Below are 20379 nucleotides of genomic sequence, written 5' to 3'. Positions count from 1 at the left end.
GCTGTTGTTAGTATGACTTGTAGATAAATTCATTCATAAATTCAAGATATTACGTTATTTTAACATGAATTGTACAAAGCAACTTAACATTGAAACGTTTGCTCTGCCTAAGTTCTGCCAAAACTTTCTATTAACATCGGCTATCTTGAATATAACCTCCTATTTATCCTATATTCAGTTATAATAGATTTTTTGTGGTCAGCAGCCCAAACATACTGGCTGCTGCGATTTTAATCCATTTGTTGGAACTTTTTGGGATGGATGCACTGATCTATAAAAAAGACTGGATCGAGCTTCTAATGTGACCCGAGTGTCGCCATCCAAGAAGAGGGCCTCAAAACAGCCCATGCTAGGAGACGACCTTAAGTGTCAGTCCTAGCAATGTTTTCAGCTGTTCTGGCCTTGTTCTTTCTCAGGACTCATACACACAGCATTGCAGCTCTCGGGTATTCTAATCGTTCAAGTATTGTTTTGGAGGAATGGCTTCCCGCTATTGTTTGGGGCCCTCTTCCTTTTGAAATTAAACAGGCTACAAACTTTGGTGTTTCAAGACAATATGAAGCTCGATCCAGTCTTTTTATAGGCCAGTGGATGGATGGTATAATCATCCGTCTTCTGCCGAGGAACTCCATTCATTTTCCAGTCCAAGAGACGGTCAAGAGTGGTTTCTTCACGAGAAGACACTCGTTTTTTTAGAATTGAGCTGCATGGTTCCTTTGCGACGCAAGTTTTAAAATATTTTTGTGTTAGTCTGTAGTGATAACATCTAAGCTTTTGTTTTGTTCCCGCTGTGTTTTTCATGCTACGCTTCGCTGCTTGTATATACCGCTGTGTTTATTTTAGAAATAGTTAGTTGGTTCGAAATAAGACAATAACACGACGTACGTCTCTTACTATCGACTTCGCTCTTCAATAATTCGTCCTTCGAGACTGTTACTTTATTAACAACACAGGTTGTTAAAAGTCAATCTTTTTTCAGCACAATCATAATTTGAAAAATCCAACCCAAAACAATCTAACGATTCCTTTTATTAAAAAATGTTCGTATTCAAAATTTGTTGTCGTTTTACAGATAACAAAAACGCTGTCCAGAAAATTGAGCCAAACACACCTGAAAGAAGCATACTCAGGGAACATGAAGAGGTGAAGATAAATACACTTTTATTTTACAGTTCTCGTCAGGTTTTCGGGAATTTGATTTCAATTACGACTGGAAAATTTGGCTTAAGGTTGGTTTTGAAGTCTGAATTTGGTCTAAACCTCTTTGATGGCTAAATAGGTTGTTTAATTTTCTTACTAGATTTTATACTTTTTGGAAGTACCACCCACCCCCCCCATTATCAAATGCAGCAAATTTTGCCACAAAATGGAAGCTATCTTTATAGTTGTAGGAGTTCAACTTGTCAGCTGAACAATTTTTAAAAAAAAGTATATAGATGGTTTCAAAAAGAATAATGTCATTAATGTCATAATCAATTTTGTTATCTCTTGCCAACCCCATTTTATTTGTCAGCCTTGTTCTTCAAGTTTCTGAAAATTTCTAGCATTAACCTCCCTTAGTGATTTGTTTTTAAAGATTGTTGTTCGTCCCATTTACGACTTTGCTCTGGGCCGTTCATTTCTGCATTGGATCGCATCCTTTTCCGCTTGCTTTTTAAAGTTTTAAGAAAGCGAATGCGAGATGTTAACTGAGCTTATATAAGATCTCGCGTGCAGATGCACTCAAATACAAGCCTTTTGCTTATCCTGTTTGTATCAAACATGGTTTCGTCATAATTTAATTTATTGGAAATAAAAATTGGAGGAGCCTCGGCGAACTCCGATTAGAGTTCTACGAGCCTCCTCGTAGCATCGAGGTCACTGTGCTGAGCATAGTTTATTACGTTCTGATAGGAGATATCTTCCGGTCACATTATTCAACCCGCTATTCAAAGAACAATAGGTTTGTAAAGGTTTATAATACCCCGCCCATGCACTAAACCTCAGCCTTTTACAGTTCGGAGAGGGTGTTTTGCACTGGCCTCATTAAAACAGAGGGAGGGCGGGTGGCAGCACAGTGACCTCGATGCTACGAGGAGGCTGGTAGAACTCCAATCGGAGTTCGTCGAGGCTCCTCCAATTTTTATTTCTACTTCGCCTCCTCTTCGCATCGAGGTCACTGTGCTGAGCACAGTTTATTACTTTCTGATAGGAGACTTCAAAGATAGAGGACAAAAAAACACCCGAAATTTGTCTAAGTAAGCAACACAACATTAGAGTAATAAGAATATGCGAGGATAATTAAAGTCCATTAAAGAAATTAAAGTCCACTAAGGTAAGTGAACGTCGCGATATCAGTACAACACAATCTTGAGTTATTCAGGGTCAGTGACGCAGGCGGCCAATATTCGTGAAACTGTGCATTTGGAAAGAAAGAATTTGAGCGAAAGTAATGGCGATTAAATGTTTTAGCAGAAGACCAGTCACCAGCCGAAAGAATGGCGTCCAAAGGAGCGTTACAGGCAACTGCTTTCGAGGCAGCAGCACCGCGTACACTGTGTGCACTAAAAAGGCTTGTATCAATTCCAGCCTGTTGAAGAACACCACGAATCCATCGGGCAATAGTGTCTGTGGTAACTGGTTTATGAGGTGGGACGTAGCTCAGGAATAGACGGTTCTCTAATTCAAGTTGATCGATAGATTGACGGAAGTGTTCGGTTTTGTCAAGATATATTTGAAGCAACTTAGCGTGCCGAGAGGGTCTTCTTCATTTAAACTTGGCAAGGTAATCAAGAAATATGGCCTTTTGCGCTTGACCTTCAGTTCATCGAAAATGTATATATATGTTGCCGATTCGTCAAACTTGATGTTCCTGGAATCAATCAAAGAAATAGTGTGAACCCTTTGGACTGATAACCATGTAAGTAAAGTTGCCAGTTTCATTGTAATGTCACGTAAAGACGAGTTATCATCAATTTTCCATTCTCGTAAAAATATAAGTAAGTCACGAGCATTCCAGTTTACTGGGTATTTAGGCATAGGCTTTCGCAGGTTTCTAACCCCTTGCATAAATCTCGAAATTAGTGGATGTTCACCGAGCTTATTTTCAGCTACAGATAGCGTAACAGATAATGCACTGCGAGCCTTATTGATCTGGGAGTAGCTGAGTCCCTAGTCGTGAAGATACGTCAGAAATGCTAGTAGTTAGTACAAAGTGGGCGGAGATATAGTGAAGTTTCTTTCATTGCAAAATACAAACCACTGTTTGAGAATTGACTCATAATTTTTCTGGGTGTTTTCCCTCCAGCTTGCCTTGATAACTTCGATAGTTCGTTGAGAAACTTCGTTCTGTACAAGCTGTTTGTCGATAATTTGCAAGCCACCAAGGTCATCTTTGGGAAAAGTGGGTGGACTAGGTTCGGTTGGCCTGGACAGCTAAGCAGGGAGGGAAAAGAAGGAATTTCTATTGGAAAGTCAATTAACATGTCAGTAAGGTGTGGAAACCACGGTTGACTTGGCCAAAAGGGACAAACAAGCAGAACAACGCAAGGTTCATGTAGAATTTTATTAAGTAATTTGCTTATCATATTGAAAGGTGGAAAGGCATAGCCAAAAAGACCGTGCCATGATTGAGAGAATGCATTAACAGCACCACAAAAAGGGTCAGGTCGCCATGAAAAATAATTAGCGAGTTTGCTGTTTAACCTTGAGGCAAACAAGTCAACCGACGGCTGGCCAAACGTGTCACAAATGGCAGAAAAAACATCATTATGTAGACTCCATTCAATGTTGTCGGTAAAATCTCGAGAGAGCCTATCAGCAGCAATGTTTTCAACACCGGGAACGTGAGCTGCTGTTATATGAATATTTCGGTCAATACATCAAACCCATATTTCTTTACTTAAATCATTTAGGCGTTTGCTATGACAACCTCCAAACTTATTTATGTATGTAACTGCAGTTGTGTTATCGCAGTTTATTTTTACAGACTTTCTCTGCAGGTGCTTTTCAAAAGCTAGCAAGGCAAACTTGACGGCCTTCAATTCTAAGCAGTTAAGCTTGGTTTCCACTATGAGTTAACGTGAGTTAATTTGAGATAATTTTGTGATCCGAGTTGGTTTAAAAATTATCTCATAGTGGAAACGCTCATGAAAAATTATCTCATGAAAATTAACTCACGTTATCTTATGAGCTTGGAAACAAAATTTTTTGATTTCAAGCTCATGAGTTAACTTGAGATAACATCTTATCAAAAGAAGCCGATGCGTGGGAGGGGAAGGTGCTATAATTTGCACTGAGGTTCTTACGCAACGCACTTGCACTGAGTATTACTTTAGATGTTGAAAACAGTTTTCTTTACTTAAAAAAATTAATTGTGAAATAAGAGAAACATTTTCTCATTTCTAAGATCCTGTTGCAAGTGGTCGTATTCACCAAACGCATATCTTTTTTTGGTAGACTCTCCGTACAGAAAACCTTGGCGCAGATCGCGAACGGCACTTCTAGCAAAAAATATTTTCCTTCTAAGTATTCTCAAAAGCAGAAGTAAAATAAGTTGTTCTTGTAAGATGCCCGCCATAGCTGGAAGACTCAAATAAAATGTGATTTCTGAAATTTCAATACTTAATTCTATCTCAAGTGGAAACCGAATCGGTACATGGATTAATTTTGAGATAGCTCGCGTTATCTCACGCTATTTCACACTATCTCAAGTTAACTTGAATTTAGACCATGAGTTAATTTTCAATTTAGCTCAGAATTATCTCACGTTAACCCATAGTGGAAACCAAGCTTTAATGTGAAGTTTTGTTTCATTACATGACCAGCGTCCTCCGGTATTGGAAATTGGTCGGCCTTGGGAGCAAAGTGTTGCACCCCAACCGGAGTTGCTAGCATCAGAGAAAATTTCAATTTGCTATTCAGAAATACCGATTATCTCTTTAATGAAACGTTCGTTGTTGGTGGAGACATTTTGTTTCCACCACATTAGTTCTTGACTAGATTTTTCATCAAGTGTTATAATAGCATCGTAAGAGCTATAGTCTTGTAAAGACTGTGTTTTAAGCATTTCAAGACTTCGGTAATGAAGCTGTCCGTGTTTTATCGCCATAAATGAAGAAACTAATAAACCGATGATTTGTGCTAAGCGTCTTATAGAGGTACGAGAGACCCTAAGAATTTTATTACAAGAGTTAATTATTTTGGTGATTTTTTCGTCTGGCAATTAAACCATTTGTGTAACAGAGTTTATTCTGAACCCAAGGTGAACAATTTCCACAGAGGGTTGTAGAGCTGATTCCTCGTAATTTATCGTGAATCCTAAGCTTTGAAGTAGACTAACAGCTCGTTGTGTGTTAGCAATCGCCTCTTCATACGAGTTGCTAAAATATAGGGAAGCGTCCAAATAATATGTACAAGGTATTCCCTCTTGGCGAAGCTTAGAAAAAACGGGCTTCATAACTTTTGTAAAGTAATAAGGAGCTAAGGATAATCCAAAGCAAAGGCACTGAAACTCGAGCAGCACGCCACGCCATTGAAAGCGCAAGAATTTTTTCGACTTTTCAGCCATTGGCAAAGAGAAATATGCGTCAGTAAGATCAATCGATGTCATAAATGCGCCCTTCCGAATAAGAGGCAAGATTGACGGTAAGTGTTCCATTTTAAAATGGATTTTTTCTAAATGTGAATTAAGTCTCTTTAAATTGATTATTGGTCTCAGTTTCCCATTCTTTTTCGGGCGAACAAAGATATTTGAGAGGAACTGGCCCTCGGTTGGTATAACTGAAGAAATTGCTCCTTTTTGATATAAGATTTTGAACTTCAGAGTCTATCAACAGCATTTCCTCTTGAGAGAAATTCATTGGCTGTGGGTGCGACTCGGCGATAGGCGATACGAACTTGAGCTCAATGCCTTTGATAAGGTTTAACACAAGTTTATTAGATGTGATATTACACCAGTTAGAATAAAAAAGTTTCGTTTGTGCAGTTACCTGATTTTTTAATTCTTTATCTGTTCTTGTGCAGGGCGTTGCTGTCGGCGGTGAAATTTGCCCCTCCGGTAACTGGTGGAGGGGCCTTGCCAGTTTAAAGACTTGTTGCCTTCCGTATTGTTGGTAACTGGAAGTGGAATACTGCCTTGCTGCACCATAATTACGGCCTTGAGCTGGCCTGTGCGATGACTTAAGCATCATTTGGCTCCTTCTGTCATTTCCTTGACAGCATCGGCGACTTTTCCTCCAAAAACTTTGCCATTCAAAGGCCCTGGCTGGACTATAGCCCAGTAACCCTCAGATATTCGGGATTTGATGGCATATCTACGGGAGTTGTGCACGTCTAAAAAGGCATTCCCAAGAAAGGGAATAACGTTCATGAGAAGCTGATTAATGTTACTCATAAACTCATGAATTGACATGGGGCTTTGTTTTTGAGCATTTAACAGCTCTTTTGCTCTGATTGTCGCCGTCATAGCCTTAGCAATTTTGGCTTGTGCAGCCTGAAGAGAGATATCAGAGTGTTTCTGATCCCTCGACATACATCGCCAGACATCCTTGTCCATAGAAGGAACTTGAAGGAACTGGCAATTTCCCGGCAACGGAAATCGCTGGCGAAAGGGATCTAAATCTTCCTTTTTTATTTTCTTCCCTGTGCATCCTTCAACATAAGATGCAAGGGAAGGTGAAATATCGGGCCCTTTTGGCTCATCCCCTTCATACGATATTTGGGGAATGTCTTCGTCAACTAAAGCGACAGTTTTTGGTTGGATTTTGACATTTGCCATGGCGAAATCGGGATCGGCGTACACTGGATTGAAACCTGTGTCTACCGATCCGAGGGAGATAACTGTGTTTGAATCAGGCGAAAAAACAGCCCCATAAGGGGACGTGTTTACCACATCCGACGAAAGCGCTGCAGAAATTGGGACGTTTTGGAAAGACGTCCAAGGGGTTGCAACATGAGCTGCAAATTGGGCAGACTGAGCTGCAGATGGCGCAGACTGAGCTGCGGTTGGAGCAGACTGAGCTGCGGTTGGAGCAGACTGAGCTGCGGTTGGAGCAGACTGAGCTGCGGTTGGAGCAGACTGAGCTGCGGTTGGAGCAGACTGAGCTGCGGTTGGAGCAGACTGAGCTACTGTACCTACGTTAGTTTTTTGAATATTTTTCCTCGTAGAGGAAAGATCGAAAGATCTCGCCAAAATTAATAAGGGCATCTGAAACGCCTTTCACCTGGCTTTGCAAGTCATCAAACTCTGACCTTGAGATTGTTTTTCTTTTTCTTGATCTCTGGTTGTTTTCGGCGTCATCTGGCTTCGACTTCGCCGAAACGTCGTCTGGAGTAAGGTCCTCATGTAGCAAATTATTTTCGTCGCAATTCATCTTGAGAGGGGATGAAAGATGCGCTCGAAAAAACTGAGGTTGAGTGCATGGGCGGGGTATTTTAAACCTTTACAAACCTATTTTTCTTTGAATAGCGGGTTGAATCATGTGACCGGAAGATATCTCCTATCAGAACGTAATAAACTGTGCTCAGCACAGTGACCTCGATGCGAAGAGGAGGCGAAGTAGAATGTCGATTACGGTAATAGATTGCTTCTTTTAATTTACTTACTCGGGAATGAAATACCAATGCAACATAAAGGGCATAAAGCTCACTCAGAAAAACTGCCATAGACATCAGAAAGGTCAGTCATGAGGCTACATTCCCACATCATCGAGAGCGAATTGGGCCGTTGGTGCATCGGCGCAAATCGCTCAACCTACCATATAGGGGTTACTAAGGGAAGTTACACAATAACCCCCAAATATGATTGATAATTGGGATGGAATGGACAGGAAAAGCCTCTTTTCCTCACTAATAGCCGATGCACCAGTCCTACCTAATAGCATCAGAAAACTCTAAGAAGCACAAATAATGCCTAAAGGTATGAGAGGTTTTAACGATGCCATAAAAGAAACTTAACACGCAAAGTTCTACTGAAAAGGCACTTAGCATAAAGAAACAAGATGAGGGAGGGAGGGCTGGGAAAATACAATAAAACAGCCTAGTTGTATTGTGGCTTCACCAAGCAAGATGAGACCCACGCTATGCCAAAACCTTAAATACCCCTAGATTAACCAAGGGAATGAAAACGCCACGAAACACACATCTTACCCTAGTTATACAAATCAAATTCACAGGAGACCGAAAGACTACCCGCATTGCCCATAAACTAGTAGAGCAGATACAAGAAAAACGCGAGGAAACGTGGCACAAGAAAACATAACGAAATAGTAATAACAACAATCTCATGCGATTTAGTTAACACTCAAAAGCCCCTCGTGAAATTAACTCTGATTAAATTTCATTTAATCATCATGAAATGAATCTCAAATTTTCACCATTGTCCTTATTTTTTCTCTGTACAATAGCCTGAAACCTAGTCAGTAGCCTGGAACCTAGTCAGTTGCCCGAAACCTAGTCAGTGGCCTGGAGCCATATCAGTAGCCTGGAACCTAGACAGTAGCCCGGAACCTAGTCAGTGGCCTGGAGCCTAGGCGTAGCCTTAAGACAAGGCTGTACTCGAGAGCCAGGACAATAGTTCTGCGCTTTGTTCCAATTTCACTAACATTTATTTTGCTAGACTTAAGCTTTAAGAAGTCAATCCTATTTTAATTGTTTCTTTTATAGAATATTGAACTGGAAGTTAACATCGAGCAGCTGAAAAAAGAATTAGGTGAAAAGCAAAGCTTCGTAAGTCATTTTATCGCGAGGATTTTCCTATAGGTTCCTACTTAAACTTTGGCTATTATGTCAGCTGGTATTCTTGCACCATTTTGTATCAATAAATTTATTGCTTTTTGCCTTTGTTTTAGAATCTTATCCTATAAAGTTAGACCTTTTAGTTGGGACATCCTAGTTAATTAGAATTTTAATACGCCTTTTTGTAAACAGCACCCCAGTCCCGATTAAGTCTTAGTAAAATAAGAGACAAACCTCTTGAAAGACCTTTTAGCTTAAAGAAATATGCAGGTTGTGAGCATATTGCAAGCTAGCTGAACATATTGTGAAAGGGTTTTTGAAATGCTGTTTAGGGTCTCCTTACGGGGGATAGACAGAGAAGAGCGTGAGTGGATGATGTGAAAGATTAAATGAACATTAGGGACAACGGTACCCCTAAAAGAATGGCTACAGACTTTAGAAGTTGTTCGGGAGATGAATCATACCCGTCTCCCAGACATGCACTAGTCCCCGTTTCATGGTCATTGCACATGCAGATTTTCACTTGAAGCCCTAGCTTCAAGTGTGTGGTCCCTGAGTTGTGTGGTCCCAGACAGAACAGCTGTACGATTACTGTTATTGATGCGCATGTGCTATGACCCTGCAACACTGATTGGTTTAGGACGGTATTGTTTCGAAACAAAGGACTGCAGGTTTCGTCTCCCGAACAAAATGGAAAGCATGGTTATCGATCTTCTATGCACCTAGATGCTACTATTAATGATCAGTGAATGAATCGATAAATCTATGAACAGACAAATCGATGAATTCGAGAGTCAGTTTTTTGTTGGCCGTTATTGTTGCCAAGTCGTGCTTGTCTTGTGGATATTGGGGGCATTAACTAATCAGATCTTTAAATGGGAAAGATCATTTTTTCCACAGCCTGTTGCTTATATTTTTTGCCGAGGATTGCACAAATTAGCCTATACATTTTCTATGCATTTTCAAGATCTGCTATTTAATTAACTTATAAAAAGGCTTATCCTCGAAAAGTATAGAAATTTGGATCGTTTTGTCTGTTAGGCTATGGTAACTGGCAATAATGAAGTCCCTTTCATGTGTTCCAAGTATATTTTTTTTCCTTTCTTTTTTTTGGAATTCCAGAAAAGCAATAGAAACTATCACAATCGAAAGTGAGAAGCACATTCAGAAGGTATGTGTATCGACGTCATAAAATCAGATTATGGAAGTAACACCAGATCTCGTGTCTATAATATTTATTGCCAGGCTTGAGTGTAGGTTGCTGACTGCCTCACTTTGTATGAAATAGTGTCTTCAGTGTATTCACGTTTTAATCGCAAGGTATAACCCAGCTACAGAAGGTAACAGTGAAAGGCAACAGCATGGTCTATGAAATTTCCTTTATTTGAAACGTAGAGCGGTCGCGTGCGGACACTGCTGTACACGGCTCCGGTTTAACTTCGTTTATCAAGTCTGGATTTATTTGTTTCTATAAATTGTTTCAGTCAATCGATTAATAACGGTTAAAGGACTTTGGAAAGACATGGTTCGATCTTATATTATCTCAATTCTCATTCTATTTACCATTTTTTCGTTTTATGGAAGGGACTTTGTTACGTTAGGCCGACATCAATGGCGCTGTAAACGACAGATTCACAGCAAAGATACTGGACCCGACGGAGCAATTAACATTCCATTGATTGACACCAGATCAAATTCTGTTGTTTTGAACAGTCAACAATGTGTTAAGTGCTGCTGTGGCAAGTCCTGCAAAGGGATCAAAGGCCTCCGCATTCATCAGATAAATTGTAAGGTTTTTAAAGGGCTTGGCGAAGCGCAAATGCATGAAATTGTGACTGATGATGATCTGGATACCAATGACAACCCTGATGTGCCTCTTGAGGAATATTTTGAAATAAAGCCAGGAATTCGCCTACCTAGTTCTGACAATGAATGGTTACTCGCCAACTCGTATTTTTAATTTCGATTTATGATTATTTTCGGGACACATGTGGTGTGATTGAAAACTGCAAACAAAGGCCTGTCTACAAAATACAAGGACCATTCAATCAAAAGCTTGAAAAAACAATTAAAGGCTCTTAAATATTCTAAAGCCCCCATTATTGAAATTAAATACGTATCTGGACTTATTCGAAAGAAGCTCAAGACAAACATTCTACAAACAAATACTTCTGACACAATTGATCATGATAAATACATCGCTAAAAATTTCTGGAGTTACGTCAAACGCTTTTTTCAAAGTAAGTCATCACTTCTGCCATCATTTTCTGCTACACGGTGCACCGAGTACTTTAGTAATACTTGTTCTTCCTTAATCCAAATAAACTATTCACTATTCCTTCTTGGAAACGTTCTTTTGATGAACCATCCTATCCATTTGACACACAACCTCCATCATATCAAGTGCTAAATTCTGGTAAGCGTCGCATGAAATCCTCCACTTCTCCCTGTCCCCTTGATAAGATATCCATCCTTTGTTTCAAACGTTGCTCTTACCTACGATCTTTCCTCACCAAAATTATTCATAAAATTTGGGTATCTGGCAATGTTCCATCCGAATAGAAAGAAGCATCAACGATATTGATCTACAAAAGAGACCCTACAGATGATCCTTCTAACTATAGACCAATAACCTTAGAATCTGTTCCTTTGAAAATCTTCACCTCCTGCCTACGCAACTCTGTTTTCAACTTTCTGAAACAAAATGGTTTCATTGAAAGCCAAATTCAAAGAGGCTTCACTCCCAAGATATCAGGTACTTTAGAACACACGGCACTTATGGGTCATATGATAAATTTAGCTCGCACAAAACAGCGCTCTTTGGTTGTTACCCTGCTTGATCTCAAAAATGCTTTCGGCGAGGTCCACCATAATTTGATTCCCACTATTCTTTCGTACCATCATATACCATCTCATATTTAGGCTCTGGTCTCCAGGTTATATTCGGGCTTCAAGACCTCTATCCTCACAGATACATTCCAAACCCCTACCATTCCCGTTTGTCGTGGTGTTCTTCAAGGTGACTGCCTCAGCCCTCTTATCTTTAATCTATGCTTCAATACGTATATTCAATACATAAAAGCAGAAACATATAAACAGCTTGGCTTCTCTCCCCACGACGAAAACGATCGCATGTTCCAGCCAGTGCATTGGTTCCAATTTGCTGATGATGCTGCGGTTGTTACTAGTGATGAAAAGGAGAACCAGCTCCTGTTAAACTGCTTTACAAGATGGTGTCAGTGGGCAAACGTTTTAATAAGGGTTGATAAATGTGTCACCTTTGGCATTAATAAATATTCAACAAGATCTCTTCAGTTCCAGCCAAAGCTTTTCGTGGACAACCAAAGCGTGCCTGTTGTTAAAAATGGAGAATCTTTCAAATACCTTGGCCGCTACTTTGACTTCGAAATGACCAATGGCAGTCATAAAGAAAAACTGCTATCAATGTTTCCCAGCCTTTTGAAAGAAATTGATGACATGCCTCTGCATCCTAAAAATAAACTTCTATTGTACTACAGATATGTATTGTCCAAAGTTTCTTGGCACTTCACTGTTGCAGACGTATCGAAGACCTGGGTCATTGAGAACCTCGATAATCTTGTCTCTAAATACATTCGCCAGTGGCTTAATCCTCCCATAAATGCTACTTTAACTAGTATAGTTCTTTCTTCTGTCAAATTCACTCAATGCCAAACTGTTTCACGCAATGCCCTCCGAACTTCTCCTAACACAAACATTCAAGCTTTATGGAAAAACACCAGTAGTGGGATGAATCTGCAATACGACATTTACCGTAACACCAAAGATGTACTGAAAGCAGTAAAATCAGACAGTAGAGAGCGCTTGGCACACCAATTACTATCCCAGGGTGCTATTATTTCATTTCTGTTGGACCACTCTCTTAAAAAGCTCAATGGTCTTTGGTCTGTTGTGCAGAGCAACCTACCCACGAACATCTTCAACTTCACCATCAAGTACCTGAACAATACTCTCCCTACGCGCAAAAATCTAAGCCTTTGGAACCTAAGCCAATCATCTGATTGCGAATTCTGCCTTCTTCCCGAAACTTTACTCCATGTCGTTGCAGGCTGCAAAGTTTATCTCGAACAAGGTCGTTATACCTGGCGTCATAATTCTGCTCTAAATTTTCTTGCAACCTCCTTGAAAGCAATAGAGGGATCCTCTCTTTTTGCCGATATACCTGGCTTCTCCTCACCATCCATCATAACTGGAGACAATCTGCGCCCAGATCTACTTCTGCGTACAAAGGAAAACATTCTTTATGCTTTGGAACTAACGATAGGATTTGAAACTAACCTTAACTGCAATGCAGAAAGGAAACGTTTAAAATATGCTCGCCTTGTCTCAGATCTAAGACCAAGGTTCAAATCTGTCATATTTGAAAATCTCTCCATCAGCTCTCTTGGCATCTTCGGCGACTCATGCAGCTCATTCCTTGAAATGTGTGACTCTCTTTCCATCGATGATCAACACAAACGATATCTCATTTCTAAGCTTTCTACGATATCCATTCGTACCACCTATTACATTTTTTGCTGTAGAAACAAAACATGGACTAACCCAGAGCTACTCCCCTTTTAACGTTATTTTTTCTTTTCTCTTTTCTACGATTATAATAGTCTTATTTTGTAAAAACAGGCTAGCCAGTTACAAATTACCTTGCAATAGTGAGATTTGTAGTTGTAATTTAAACTGGAATTCAAAATGAAAAGTTTCCATATCAGATGTTCGGCTGCCTTTTCGAGAAGTTTTTGCAGAATTGTTGGTTTATTAGCATTTGTGCCTGTGACATCTATAGATAGGATTACCATGTCAGTTGTTATTGTTTTTAAATACTCTGCTACAACAGTCAGAAAGACCGTATAATGCAGCTAAGGAATTCTACCCGAACTTCCCAAATCGAATGTGCAACATGATTGCGTTTTGACTTCAGTCTGGATTTGATTTGTAGTCTTACTGGCTCTGTAGCCGTGAGAAAGATCAGTTGAAATTATGATAATTTAAATTGCGAAAATATGATACAAATAACATGACCCCAAGATATTTTTTACAACTGTGTTGTTAAGAAGCATCCCTTTAGAGAAATAAAGATGGCTTTTCCATTTTCCAGATGCTGTTTGTTCTTTAACTGCGGAAATAACATTCCGTACTTTTTATCGAGTAGAACCTGTCCTGGAATAAAAGCTCCATTCAGCAATGGGCAACTTCACTTTTAAAACAGGGGATAGTTATTGGTTAAGAGTCATTGAAGAGATAAGGTTCATTACATATACCTTTGCCAAAAAAGTAACGAATGGTTTCGGATTAGAGAAAAATCCATTTTACCGTCTCGAATTATTTATCAAGTTAAAGGCATTGAGTTATGATAAATAGACTGGGTATACCCTAAGTGCCAAAATCCGCTGAGTCATGATTTCCATGACTGCGATGCTATTGGTTGACCTTGAACTGGTCACATGAACTCACCTCGTACTGATTAACATAACAGTTTCCATCAATAGCAAGTTGTCAACAACGGATGCCAATATCACATGAAACAGCAGCGATCACGCCGAAACCAAACGACCCTCTATGGAGAAAGCCTATTTACCACGACTCAATGCCTTTAAGCATAAGCCTGTGTTTATTCTATCATTATCGTATCACTGTCGGCGTATTCTAAGTTTCAAAAGTAAGTAGAAGATAGAAACTATGATTGAAAAAAAAATATAGTAGACAGTGGCTTAAGGGGTTATTCCTTAAAAAGATAATGCTGAAAAAGATTGGTAAGAGAAATTTGCAGATAATTTGTTACCAATTTTCAGATAAAAGACGAATTCACAGACCAGTATGATCAAATGCGCGATGAGTTGCAGAAGGAAATCGACCTCAAAGCTAAGGTGTGACAGTTTTATAACTTTATCACTTCAGACTTTTGTCTGTAACTTCTCATGATTAGACAATGTCTGTACGACGGTCGAAACCCTGTTACTTTTATCTATACCCAGGTTTGAATCAAAAGATAAAACACTATTGGTTGAGCTGTACCCTTTCCATTATCAAATCATCCACTTACTGTGGCTTTTGCATACAAATTGCCTGTATTTTGAATTCTGTTGATAAAAAGTTGCTCTATGCTGTACTGATGTTTTTTACAATCTTTTTCATGTGATTTATCATATTTTGTACTTTATGATTTCTTAAATTTTTGAAATACTAATTTGCCTATTCAGAACAATTGGGCGAATTTTCTCTAAACCTCTATTTTTGATAAACGCATTCCCTTCAAAATTCTCATTGAATATTGACATAGAAATTGAATATTAACATGAAAGGATTTTATTTTTGCCACAATGCCCAACTTTTCTGGCATGCACCAACTTGTTGCAAATTGTAGCAATGCTTCGATTCTCGTTGCTTCGTCGTCTTTGCTAAGACGTGTCATACCCTCAGATATAAACAATTCAAAGCAATTGGAGACTTCTTTTTCGGCATGGCCTTTTGGGTCATCAATTTCCAATAATGATTTGAAGAACTCAAGTTAAACTCCATAATAACGTTGAGGCGTAGACGAACTGTTTCATTGTATACTAGCTCCTGTATAAGGATCTGCTTGTTGTTAACTGTAATTGGCTCTGTGGACGATCAATGACAAGCATTGATTACCTGCCAATGGGTTTTAGACCTCTGTTCATTTTCCAAGATTAAATCAATGGCAGCCTTTCTTTTAGCATCTTCTAGCTTTTCTATTAAATTTAAAAATATTTCTGCAGAAGCACACATTGGGATGTCGTGCTTATTTAACTGTGACATTATTTCTGCATTGTCCTTTCCAAGTTATGACAAAATAATTGGTTTGGTCAGTTTAGGAAAAACGGCGATCAGTCCATTTTGTACGATGGTGTGCATCAAATGATACCGACAAGCTGGAACAGAACGATTTTTGTACTGTCCTTGATTGCCAGCAAACTGGTCATGTTTCCTACGAAAACCCATTTTTGATCTCGTCCCAGGCCAAATTAAAATACTTTTATCTTCCTTGCTCCGGCATCTAAACCTTCCTCATTTTTGAAGGAAACTTCTAGACTTTTCTTCAACGAACTAATGCTAATGTCGTTAACCTTCTTCTTGTAAAATTGCATAACATCTAGCCATATTGTATCTCTGTCTTTCTCAACATCCTCATATTCTGGCGAAACGGTGTTCTTTAGAAGCTCTTCTAGCAATGTTTCAAGAGAAGCATTGGACGAAAATTTTCTTCGTTTATTTGTGCTGGCTTCTTCTGCTGGGGTTTCCAACAGCTCTGATACCGCCTCTTCTATGGATATAATGCTAATTACAGCCAAACTTATTTGGCTTGAGCTGTGTTCTGGAAACATTTGTTTTAAAGTTTTTTCCATTCATCTTTTTTGCTTTCTCTTTTGCACAATACCCTCATTTCAAACTTCCATTTTTGCTTGAATCATCTCCATTTTTGCTTGAGAGCTCTTCATCACTGCTGCTGTCTTCGACGTCTCTTATGGGATCTTCTGCGGACGAAGTTCCTGCCATGCACTCCTCTAGATGTTTTCTCGTGTTCATTAAGGGCACCTCCGTATGACAGTACCTGCATTAACCTCTAATTGCATCATCTGTTGCTGTGATCACTTTCGACAGTGATAGGCTTGACTGCATGGGTCTTACATAAATTATGGTATTTTCGCCAATACTGTCTTTCAAATGTTGCAAATTGTAGCCATAGTGACATAGGGATTGGGCTCAAATCACAATTCGTACCACCCCTTTCAGCCCTGAGCATTTCAAATGCACCAGCTTGGCTTTTAAGATTTGGAAAAACGGTCTCCGGGACTTTCCGAGCTTTGCCATGACTTGCATTCTTGCCATCGAACCGTACACTTCTTTTACCTATCCCTGCTTCTTTTAATTTAAGTAGCCTTGCCGTACATGGTGTCTTCCCTCTGTTGGCTTTGCAAGGAGACAGAAGTCGCGAGTCCATGTTTCCTTGCGTTTAATGAAAACGTATTGCTGGGACTTTTCTTTTCTTCTTGACGTAGCTGCTTGTCGTGAGCCACCATAACCGAGATTTAGGAACGCTCTCCGATGAAGATACAATCGTTCCGTCGCATAAAATTAAAGTTGGTACATGTTTGTTATTTCTAAGGATTTTTTAAAAATTTCAAATATCCACTCAATGGTATTTCCCCTAACACTCTCTATCAAATGTTGTTATAAACATATATCTATTTATATCCAGTTTCTTAAAGTGGAAAATTAACAATCGCAATGATGATTATATTCTTTTCATGGTAATTGGTGGTAGTCGAAATCTTTTCTGATCAGGCTGTCCAGAAGAAAAGACGCAAAGAGGTAGTGCCATTTGAAATTATGGCGTTCTACAGAGCAAGTTTTTGAAATTTTTCTTTTAAAGGCAAGCTGAGCTTTCCTTCCTAACCCCCATCCTGGCCTGTATTGCGTGATGTTCAGATAGCATGACATCCCTCACCTTCTTTTTCACATAGTAAGTCCCTTTAGCTTCTAAAAGCAGGCACGATGCCACTGGGGGATGAGACCACCCCCACTTATTTAGAAATATAAATTTTTGACCGTCTTTTTTATTATTTTTGAAAACTGTGCAAGAAATAAAAAGAGAACAAAATGCTTTTATACTCTTTCTTTCCAAGGATCTTGTCCTTGCAGGACGTTGATTGTCATTGATCTCCACAACTCTCGATCTCTAGATGTTGTGCACTGCTTGTTTTATTTGATCTATCAACTAAGGGAGGATGGCATTATTTCATATTTCACGATGATATCTTGCAATTATTTCATATTTCAAAATTAACAAAGCAAAATATTTCGAAATTGTCGAATGTTCCATTCTGCCTTCAGGTGTCACGGAAAGTTGGACCGACTCACATACAAAATTGACTGAGTATTCAAAATCAATCTTTGCAGCTACGAATATTGAAAATGTATAAAGAATAAGTGCATAAAAAATAAAAAAGAATTCCGTACTTGGGTAAAAATATTAATTCATTATCTTTGAACTGTGGAATCTTTGTTTGCTCAACTTATTTTTTTGGGAACAACTAAAAAGAAACTCGAAAAACATACATGTACCAAAACAGTTTTTGAAAACTGATAGTCTTAAGTTTTTGGCCTAGCCCCCGGAAAATTTTTTGGGTGACCACGCCCTCTGGTCTTTCGGAAATGCCCATTCTGAGCATACAGAGACCCGTATAGCTTTTATACCGAAAAAAGTTACATTTAGCGCAAAGCTGTCACCGTTCCTGTCGTTTTATCAGTAAATAATACTGACTCTATGTTTTCAACTTGCAAACAAATAACAATGCAAACTGATGTAGGCTAGTCACTGGATGCACTTAAATAATATACATTTAAAAATCTCTTTGGCTTTCTCTCTGTAAACAAGGGCCTAAATTTATGTGATGTATTGACTTGATATGAATTTATCAAATGATATACCTTGATTTCTAACATGCTAAATGGTGTTAACAATAGATTGGACGATTTTACGTGCTGAAATGAGGTTAGTTCCCTGTTTCGTGTTTTTTCCTTGTTGTTTTTGAAGATTTCCCTATTTGACCCAAACAGCGATTTCCCTATTTGACCCCGAGCGCGTCGATCACTCAGCTGATTTATTTTGAGAAATCTTATAACCTTGGTGCAGGATGTTTGAAACTTGGATTGATATAAAGAGAGTGTGTATTTTTCTTTGCGATTACTACCTTTTGCTATTTACTTTGAATTAAAACGGTGCTTTTTTAACGAGTTTTGTCTATTTGCTCCCGTAGCTACGGAGCCAAGCCTCAAGCTAACGTAGAAGCAAAACATTGCGATTTATACTGCTAAAAATTACCGTAGTTGAATTAACCGATTCTGAGGTTTGTTTTGAGATATCAGTCCAATATTTGGAGTTATTAACGATTTCCCTATATGACGCAGATTGTCTACATGATTCTAAAAAATAGATATTTTATAGACAGGGAATTTTGCGTTACCATCTAGCAGCCAGCCTAACCGAAGTTTTAATAATCAAGCCTTCCGAACCTTATGGCAGAAGACCGGAAGTCACATCCACGTTACAAGCTTTTTTGATGGTACCATCAGATTTGAAAAAATTCGCATGTCACAATTTTGCTGACCGTGCATTTTTCATGCTTCCAGTAAAGCGATTTCTGGTCAATTACCAGAATGCTTCAAAGGCTTAAAATGATCAGTGGCCTTTATTTCTATGATTTAAATTTATCAAGTTTGAAAAAAACAGTTGAAGTGGGCCAAATTCTCTTTACGATCGCGTGTTCGTGGCTTTTCATAATATTGCCTTATAGTTGGCATATCGGAAAACAAGGACCCAGGACCTTAAGGCAGGACCGAGGACCAGGACCCAGGACCAGGACCCAGGACCGAGGACCAGGACCGAGGACCAGGACCGAGGACCAGGACCGAGGACCAGGACCCAGAACCGTATATGTTTTCGACGATGCACTCACTGTTTCCTTTATAAGAATACCAAGTTATAACATTGCATAACATGAACAATTGTCCATAAAATCCAAAAGTTTTACACATCGAACAAAAGACTGCACATCATTGTAAGGGGGAAATGAATCTGATTTTATTTCTGATATTATATGTGAAAAACGAAAACTCGGGTAGCTCGGGAATATGTAAATGTGCGATTAAACGAAAGCAACGCCTTGAAATGTGAAATACTCTTATTGGCCATGCAAACCTGACGTGGTTGTTTTAGCATAGATGGCTAGCACAGCAATTGCTATTCTTTAGTAGGATTGGGGTATATTTGATGCACACTGCAAACCTTATATCTTTAGTAAGCCCACATCATTAAAAAGCCACCAAAGCATAAGTAGTCTTAATATGTTTAAATAGCAAGACATTAGAACGTTTCTATACTCTAGAAGCAGGAATGGCTGCACTCCCTTTGGTATGGTTTTCATGAACCGCGGAGCATATTAAAGAGTGTGGGGGCTAAAACGTTTTTTTGGGGTGGGGCGCTAAGCATGCTCATAATCAAGAACATGGATTTCTTTGGATTTGAAAAAGGTTTACTATTCCATAAAATGTTTCTACTCTGAAAAATACCACTACATCTTTCTGAAAGCGGTCTCCATTTAAATAAAAAGAAACTAGTGCATCTGTAAACATGGCCTATTGAAAATACTCGAGACAAAGAAGACCAAAATTCTGTCCAGTGAATAAAATTCTCTCAATCAATACCACAGCTTCTTGTTATTCACATCAATGTTATTCACACCATTCTTTCTTCCCCCAACGACTGTCACCTCCTCCCAAAAGTTTCCTTAAAATCAATAATCAATGTTTTTCTGAGCATTGTTGAATTGTCTGTTCCGAGTAGTATAGTAATTTGCTAAATTTTAGTCTGGGAAATGCATTTTTAGCCTTAATAGAAGGCTGAATTTCAAAAATTCCTTTCGCGTCGGACCCAACCATGGTCGGTCCTCTTATGTTACTAAATTTGATTCTAAGCCCCCCCCCCCTCCCAGTTTCAATTTTCTGGTGCCGTCTCTGAAAAATTTTTCATGCCTCTGTCATTTGCACCATACCACACGGTATACAGATTTTTTATCTTTACTTTCCTCCACAATATTATACGTGTAT

At 39.0% G+C, this 20379-nt stretch overlaps 1 long non-coding RNA gene and 2 pseudogenes across 2 annotated transcripts; 1 reads left to right on the top strand and 2 right to left on the bottom strand.

The window, feature by feature from the left end:
• The first annotated feature begins 999 nt into the window (after window positions 1-999).
• On the top strand, window positions 1000-14670 carry LOC135694071 (uncharacterized). 2 transcript variants are annotated; one of them, XR_016144285.1, is made up of 4 exons: window positions 1018-1143; window positions 8644-8706; window positions 9838-9886; window positions 14541-14670. It is a non-coding gene; the product is annotated as an uncharacterized LOC135694071 (long non-coding RNA). The 2 variants fall into 2 exon arrangements; XR_016144284.1 differs by lacking the exon at window positions 14541-14670 and having other exon boundaries at window positions 1000-1143; window positions 9838-9970.
• Window positions 2093-6127, bottom strand: LOC148959053 (uncharacterized; annotated as a pseudogene).
• A 690-nt stretch (window positions 14671-15360) lies between the features above and the next one.
• On the bottom strand, window positions 15361-17326 carry LOC148959052 (uncharacterized; annotated as a pseudogene).
• Window positions 17327-20379: the final 3053 nt, after the last annotated feature.

The sequence above is a fragment of the Rhopilema esculentum genome, chromosome 11 (assembly GCF_057945365.1).
Source record: "Rhopilema esculentum isolate cy_ngs chromosome 11, ASM5794536v1, whole genome shotgun sequence".
Lineage (NCBI taxonomy): Eukaryota > Metazoa > Cnidaria > Scyphozoa > Rhizostomeae > Rhizostomatidae > Rhopilema > Rhopilema esculentum.
Note: the sequence above shows the minus strand (reverse complement) of the source record. Positions and strands in the feature narration are given on the sequence as shown.